This window comes from Tachysurus vachellii, chromosome 8 (assembly GCF_030014155.1).
Source record: "Tachysurus vachellii isolate PV-2020 chromosome 8, HZAU_Pvac_v1, whole genome shotgun sequence".
Lineage (NCBI taxonomy): Eukaryota > Metazoa > Chordata > Actinopteri > Siluriformes > Bagridae > Tachysurus > Tachysurus vachellii.
In genome coordinates this window covers 29,767,286-29,776,501 of record NC_083467.1, presented here as the reverse complement: position 1 = coordinate 29,776,501, position 9,216 = coordinate 29,767,286, and positions in this window count along the sequence as shown.

Genomic DNA, 9,216 nt, shown 5'->3' with positions numbered 1-9,216 from the left:
TTGTTCAGGAAACACTTCAACTAGCACTTCTTTCTCTATTTTTTGCATTTATATAAATATATATATAAATACAAAAAAGGTTTTCATTGTAACTTTGAACAATGTTTTAAACTCATGGTATCTTAAGTATGTAACTTAGTGAACCAGCATTAATGTATCCAATGTTAGAGATTTAAGCACTTATGTACGTCGCTCTGGATAAGGGCATCTGACAAATGCTGTAAATATAAATGTAATGTAAATGCTTTGCGAACAGAATCAGGGGATCTCTCATCAGAGCCCACTGAAATTCGCAAGCAGACAGTAAGGTTCTACTCGAAGCTATACAGCAGTGAGCGGTCAGAGGCACAGTTAGTGGAGGAGAGATTCTTGATGGGTCTTCCAAAGCTCTCTGAGCAAGCAGCCAGGGAGCTGGACAAAGAGCTGACACTGGAGGACCTTCACAAGGCTCTTGTCCTCTCATGCTGGATGTCCTAAGGGACAGTGTGAGGGGAGGTAAACTCCCTTTGAGCTGCAGGAGGGCCATCCTGACACTACTGCTGAAAAAGGGAGACCTGATGAACCTGAGGAACTGGTGCTCGGCGTCGCTATTGTGCACTGACTGTAAGCTGCTCTCAAAAGCATTAGCCTCGAGATTGACCAAGAGAATGGAGCAGCTCATTCACCAGGACCAGACATACTGTGTATCTGATAGGTCTATATTCGACAATGTACATTTAATTTGTGACATTTTGGACATCTCCAGACTATTGGGCTTAACTCTTCTACAGACCTCAGGTCAATTTGACCCGGATGGAAAGTTTAATGTGTCATCACTTGAGTTTCCTTCCACACATTTGTCTGAAATTTTCCAGGATTGTTCCAAATTATGAATTTTGCAAGAAAAATTAATTTTGTCTATTTTCGTTGAACTTATGTGTTCGTAAAATCAATACTTTCCTCCTCAAGTCATCCAGGGCCAATTTGACCTGGCCACATTTAGTGGGGCAATAGGTCACACTTTTGCCCTTTTCAGCGCAATGAACATACATACAGACACAAAAACGCACACATAAAATGTCCACTAACACACGCACCCAAAACACACACTTACACACCACACACACACACAAATAGGGCATTGCATTTCATTAGGCCTCCAGAAAAAAAAAAGCTACACATTTGTAAATATTTTACACTTTTGATATGCCTTTGCCTAGCAGAGGGCAAATATGATCTACCGAAATGATGCTACACACACATGCACACACACACACACACACACACACACACACACACACATGCACACACACACACACACGCACACACACACACAAGCATTGGGCATTGCATTTCATTAGGCCTCCAGAAAAAACAAAAGCTACTCATTTGTAAAGATTTCACACTTGTTATATGCATTTGTACAGCTGGGGGCAAAATCTGATCTACCAACAAGCTTCACACACACACACACACACACACACACACACACACACACACACACACACACACACACACAAGCATTGGGCATTGCATTTCATTGGGCCTCCAAAAAATATTTCACACTTGTTATATGCATTTGTCCAGCTGGGGGCAGTATCTTCTCTTCTCTTGTGTGTGTGTGTGTGTGTGTAATGTGATCAGATGACATCTGGTGGGGAAAATAGTCATTAAAAGTGCAAAATGTTCACAGATGTAAGGCTGATCACACAGAATGGTGATAATTGTATAATTTTTGATTTATAAGCATTCAAGTCAATTTGACCTGGAAAACAAAAAGGCTTTATTTTTTGATGACATTAAAAATGGTCTTAAAAACAATCTCCTGGCTTTGAAATATACCAGCCTGTAATTGTGCATCAATTTTTGTGTCTCTATAGTGAAAATAATTTTTACTAGAAAATGAAGCATTTTGCATATTAATGAGGTTTTCTTATACCAAATATTAAAAAAATCTTTGCAAAATATATGTTAATATGTTGGTAACAAGTTAGACTAAAAAGATGAAAAAAAGGCTATCATATATACTTCATTTTGTATAAGCAGTCAAAACAGAATGGTCCTGCAGAGGAGGAACACTTTCCACAGCCGAACATTGCTCCTGACCTTGATGGATGTGAAGGTACCCTCCTGGAGTGCCGGGGTGAGAGGGAGATGAACTTTGGGACAGTGTCGAGGAAGCTGCTCTACAGAGTCTGAAGCTGAGTGGGAGGGTTGACACCCCATGGAGAAATGTTTTGGGTTTTAATGCTGATAATAAACCAGAGTGGAGGGCACTGTTACCAAAAAGAGCTGCCGACCTCCAGTGGAGTGTTTTACTATTGTATTATCTCTGTGAACTCTTTTATTTCTGTTTTAAACCCTGATATTACACACGACTGTCCTTTTTGTTCACAGAGAGAAACAGTTTTTCATGCTTTTATTCACTGCTCCAGGTTACAGTCACTGTTTGTGTTTTTACGGAGCATTTTAAGGTTGTTTTATGTTGTTTTTACTGTTCAGTGTTTTATTTTTGGTTTAAAGTACGTTAGGAAACACAGGTTCAGGTGCCAACTGGTCAACTTTATCCTCGGTCAAGCGAAGATGGCAATATACCTGAGCCGGAGAAACCAGATTGCACAGAACGCTGACTGTGAGGCCACAAAAATGTTAAAAAGGCTGATAAAATCAAGAATTATAATTGATTTTAATTTTTACAGAATTATAAACGATGTAGATGTGTTTAAATGTGTGTGGTGTTGCTTTGTGCACTGTGGAGGAAGGAGAACTAAACTTTGCACCAGAATTAATGTGGTCATTTAATGTGGGGGATGTGGTAGCTCAGTGGCTAAGGCGTTCGACTACTGATCTGTATGTCATTGGTTCGAATCCCAGGTCCCCCAAGTTGCCACTGCTGGGCCCCTGAGCAAGGCCCTTAACCCTCAATTGCTCAGGTGTATAAACTGAAATAAAAATGCAAGTCACTCTGGATAAGATGCTGCTGTAAATGTAAAATTAAAATAATACCTCATGTTTTACCATAAAACCATCTTAACACTTATTTATTTATTTTTTTTATTTACTTGTGAAAATAAAGTATTGTAAAAAAGTTTTAAAAAAAAAGTCTCTCTCTCTCTCTCTCTCTCTCTCTCTCTCTCTCTCTCTCTCTAAATAAAGCAGATATATGTGTTTACTCAGTGTGGATGGTAACAGACAGAAAACCCCTATGACAGAGGTGACATGAAGGTCAGAATGTGTTCCTGTAAAACCATGTGCACTGTGTTTCACACCGAAACAGAACACACTCTGTGTATTTATTCAGGAAAAGAAATGAGAGAGAGGAGATTAATTGGGGAATTTTAAGATAAATATTGCTATTAAATCTGAAGAGAAATCTCACTAATGCCAGAATCATCAGACAGCAGGCTGAACCCTGCAGATAAAACTCATTACCTACAACTCCTGCTGATAAAGTCACTTCCTCCCAAAATAAACTCTTTGTTTAAAAGAAACCTCGAGTAAACTCGTTTATCTGGTCATCACTGCTGTCCTGATATCTGTTACAGGACAGATGAGTGACAGAGAAGAGAAAGACTCTGAGAAACTGATAGTGTAGAAGTCTGAGAGATGACAAGAGGAAACATGAGACACTGGGAGAGTCTGAAAGTTGATAAATTATGCTTAAACACACAGGAAGAGAGATGCCGTAAAAATGGTCTGGTGTGATGCGGTGTGAGATGTGATGACATGCTTTTAAGGTGTGATGAGAGGGTAATTCTCACTTTAACATTCACAATCTTTTTTTTGCAGACATTATAGAAGATTATTGTATCTATAAAACCAGGTTTCTCTATGTACTAATCTCTAATCCCGATGCAGGCTGCAGTGTGCTGTGGAGGCCAGCAGAGGGAGACTCTGATCTCAGTATGATCCAGGCTGATCTGATTATAGCTCATGGTCTCGCTCATTCCTCCAGTTTTCAGTGGATATCAAACCTCCTTCATTTCTGGTGGTCAGTGAATCCCAGCCGTGTCTGATTCATTCAGCAGCAGGCAGCAATTTTAGCACGTCTACAACGATTTAAGTCCAGACTCTGATCGCTGTGAACATCTGAATGATCTCCTGTGTAATGTGACCTCATCACTGTGTCAGGGGTCGCAGAGTGATGATGTCATACCGCACAGACAGTGAAGGAACACACAATGTCCTGATTAACATTGTCATGCATCTCAAAAGCAACTCATTACCAGTTATTCTGGATGTAACACAGATTTTCCCGACAGAACATGGGACTGAAGTGGTGTGTTTGATTTTGGCCCAAAAATAAATAGTCAGTGTGTTGAACTGTGTTATAACTGATAATGTGCCACACAATTCAAAAAATGACTCAGCAGAAAGTTATTTGTGGATGAGGTTAGATTAGACATCCAGTCAGACATTTTACACAGAGTTTTCATCCTGATCTTTTCAATGTCTTATTCTCCAAGCAAAAAAGATTGAATTCATTTGGAAACAGATGTGTAAACACAGGCACGGGTTAAAGGTTTAAAGAACAACAGCCTTTTATTTACTCCATAAAACCAACAGAGAATTAGTGAAAATGACAGGAGTCCAGTTCCTCCCAAAATAGATGGACTTACAGAATGGCTTCTCATGCAACTTCAGTTTCTCCAACTTTTATATCCATTTGTCTTCTGAGGATTTATTTTTTGATTGAAATCAAGTCAATCCGAAATTCCTAACATTTCGCTTTCGTACTCTGGTGTGGATTTTGATAAACTCTGATCAGCTTCAACCTCCAAATCAACACCAATTAATGCACAACCTGATGTACACTTAGCCACGCCCACAAAACTACAGACGTAAAAAACTCTATAAAGGTTAGGGTTTTGAATGAGCTAAATATGACACAGTGGTGTGTAAATGGTGAAAGTGGATCTCCAGATCACAGCATGCACTCGGGTGTCACCCTGCAGTATCAGGGTGTGGTGTTCAACTGATCAGCTCACAAACCGACAGGATTTATGTCTTTATCTTGTTACAGCTTGTATGTTTATCTCATCTTATCTCATCTCATCTGGATTTATGTTGTCTTACCTCATTACAGCTTACCTGAATTTATTTGATCTTATGTTGTCTTGTTTTGCCTCATGTCACCTCGTCAGTGTATCGTCTTATTCTCATCTTATTTCATCTTTTCATCTCATCGGCTCGTCTCTTGTCTCATGGCATTATTGAGTAACACATCCCACATCTTCTCTGGTTGCATTATTTGATCTTTTTGCTACGCAGCACATCTAAGTTTCTGAGATCCACATTGGGAGATTAGCAACACTCACCACATGTCTAATGTCTCATCTGAACATCAGACTGGAACATCTCAAGACACAGTTACACACACACACACACACACACACACACACTGCAGGAGAAGGAGGTCAGATATGAGCTGTTTCACTCGTCCTGCAGTCTCACTCTGTTCCACATCAAAGTCCTTTAGCCATTAGTGCTAACTAACAACCCCTTCTTCACCCCTCCCCACTCATCTTTACCTTTCTTACCTCCCTCCACCCCCTCAGATTTGCTCCGTCTGACATCGAACCCCCACGAACACTCAGACGGCTAAATTGAAGGTCTCTGGGACTCTGTCTATCATTTCAGAGAGCAGATTTTAGGGGACATGGTGACAGATGGAGAAAAATTAAACTGCAGCCTGATGGCAATGGGACAAAGTGTTTGGTCTGATTGTCTGATTGTCTGATTGGCCCACACAAGACAAAACACACAATTTCCCAGAATTCTTTAAAGGTACATGATGTGTTTTAAACCACACTTTTACATCAGAGTCAATTTCTTTATTTATATATAAAACACATTAAACTCTGATATCAACAGGTTCCTGCTTATAGACTTGTTGCTATGGTTACCCCTGAGAGGTTGTATGTTGCTAACGTTGTCTAAACTATTCCTTTCTGTGTAATTTAGGTCATTCGTTTAAGTGTAATTACTGGTCTAGACCAAAGTGTTATTCATGAGCTTTGACATGGTTACCGTGTATCAGGATCTACATTAGACATCAGTAAATAACACACACCTGTCAGCCAATCAGAAACAAGTCTAATAATAATAATAATAATTCTAATAATAATGATAATAAACTTAATGATGTCAGAGACTTGCTGCTGTTCCAGATGTTTATAAATGTGTCCAGTGCTAATGAGTACCTATAATCCTGTGTGTGTGTGTGTGTGTACATGTGGGTGATCTCACTAAGAAAATAACCCCTAACTAAAGAAAATTACAAACCACCATTTCGACGATTGCTTTCAAACATTTAGCCCTTTTTCTTTTCGTCTTCTTTTTTCTTCCCTCAGCTTCGAGCTCTGAGACTTTTTTCACAAACAGTTTCCCCGCTGTTTAGTTCATATTGGATTTGACCAGCAGATGAAAAGATCTAAGGCTGTTTTGTTAAAACATCTTCAATGTTCATCAATTTGACGACGGGAGAATAATAGGAAATAACTCCAGCAGAGATTTGACATAAATCTTAGAGGAAACGAGAAAATGTGTTTTGAATCATGTTCAAAAGTGTCATGAGGTTAAATTACACACACACACACACACACACACACACACACACACACACACACACGCACGCACACACACGCACGCACGCGCGCACACACACACAATATATTATATATATTATATATAGTTTAAAAAGTTTACTGAACAAATAAAAGTTATTATTTTACGTTTGTTATTTTGCTCTGAGACATTTTATTTTTTATATTTTTTCTTGCCATGATTAATGTAAATAAGTGTTATTTATTTTATTATTTTATTTATTTATTTATTTATTAGAGTTTTTTTCATTTGTTTCAGAACTTTCACATGGTGATTTTTCAAATTCAAACTATTATTTTACTTTTTATTTAATCCATGTACTGTTTATGTTGTTATTTTTATTATTTAGTTTTTTTTGTCCTAAATGAAATATTTATTTACATTTAGAAAGTTTTGTTTGATTTATTTATTTTCATTCTTTTTATATTTCTGTCATGTTTTAATATCGATCCAGATAAACCTGCCGTTATGAGCCCAGTCATCATCCAGTATAAATGCCACGTGGTCCATCGTGACTGATCAGTATCAATGTTTTATTTATACACTGACTGATAGAAATCGTAGCCACGGTTACAGTAAACTGAAACCAATCTCAGAAGCTTATGGTGTCGCTACTTCACCTTCATTAGAAGAGTAAGTCTGAGGCTCTGAGTGTGAGAAGGAGCTGAGAGAGGAACCCGTGGACTGTCTGAGTAATATTTGCTATAAAGCTCTTGGTCAACATGTGATAAACATTAGCGTGTGTTTAGCGTGGTCCACAGGCCTGGTCCAGACCACAGATCCCTCACTGATCTGCTGGAGGACTCGGTGAGATCAGGGCCATCTGTGCCTGTGGTGGAGACGCTGCAAAGGAAGTCTGGACTCTGTTGGCTTTATTTAGACCTGCATAAAGCTGGAAACCTCAGCAGGCCTTAAAGTCCTGTCCAATGACCGGGTTTACTCCATCACTTATCAAACCCCGAGTCCCACTCTGTCGTCCTTAATGAGGAACAGCGCAGCAGGGTGAGTTACTGGCTGAGAGCAGGAGAGATGAAAACACTCAGGTGTTATTCATTAAAAACAATAACAGTCCAAACTAAACAGGTTCCTCTTCAGAGAACGAGGCGATTATCCTACAAATATTGTCTACATCAACAGTGTTTGCTGAAGTTTAGGCGTAGAAGCTCCGCCCACTAGATACAAAGTGGCAGATATCTTCAGTACACTTTTCTGGTCTCGGGGTTCAGGACCCATCAGACTGACTGTTAACTCGCCAGTTTCACAAAAGCTGTGCAAAATCTTCATAAAATGACTTTCACAGGAAACCTTTTAAAAATGTCTTAATTATTTTTCACATTTATTAGAGAGTTTTGTGTATATGAAAAACTGCAAACTCTCAGGTTAGAAAGAGTTAGAGTCTGTCAAGTCAGTCTGCTTTCTCTGGAAGCTGCTGTGTGATATTGTTAAAAGTTCCACAGAAATATCAACCATATATTAATAACAGGACGGAGTATTTTTGTTCTCTTTTGGTTTCCATGACGTCAGCTGATAAAAGAAAGGCTTCCTTGAACATCTAACTTGATGTAGTTTAAAAGGTGAATCCAGGCTCAGTGAGTTCCAGCAACACATCTGAAGTGCAACTTAATTCCACTAAATCACAGCAAAACAACATCACGGTATATAATCAGGTCTAACGGTGGAGTGAAGATACGGTGATGTGCGCTGATGTGTATTCGGCCCAAAGAGTAAATAAATCAGAATTAATCTGCTTCATACATGACGATGTAACGACGAGTACATGATGATACATGACAAGTTCTTTGGATTTATTAGGGGGTCACGGTGTCTTAGTGGTTAGCACGTTCGCCTCACACCTCCAGGGTTGGGGGTTCGATTCCCGCCTCCACCTTGTGTGTGTGGAGTTTGCATGTTCTCCCCGTGCCTCGGGGGTTTCCTCCGGGTACTCCGGTTTCCTCCCCCGGTCCAAAGACATGCATGGTAGGTTGATTGGCATCTCTGGAAAATTGTCCGTAGTGTGTGATTGCGTGAGTGAATGAGAGCGCGTGTGTGTGTGTGCCCTGTGATCTGTTGGCACTCCGTCCAGGGTGTATCCTGCCTTGCCACATGCCATTAAATCATCAGAATTTAATGCTAGTTATAAATGAATCATATTAATGTTATTGATCACTTTTACTCAAACTTGAAGTTTTAATTTAATGCAATTTATAATATTCTCATGAGTAACTATTTTATTTTAGCAGTTCGTTCCCTTAATGGTCTCTCTCTCTCTCTCTCTGTCTCTCTCTCTCTCTCTCTCTCTCTCTCTGTCTCCCCACCTCTCTGTCTCTCACTCTCTCTCTCTCCCACTCTCCCCCCTCTCTTTAAGTTAACAATACAAACATTTCCAGCTTGTTATGTATAATACTGTGAGAAACTTCCAGCTCTCCCTCTGACTGAAACACAGTGCTGACACTGGAGACTCCTTCCACACATCATACACACACATTTCTCCTCACAGAAATCTTTACCATATCAACAGTTACACACATATTTAATCCGATCATGTGGACCAAACACTCTACATGTCCCTGTGATTGTACTACTTTGCAGCTCCACTACATTATAAATAAATAATTAACACATTCTGACCCT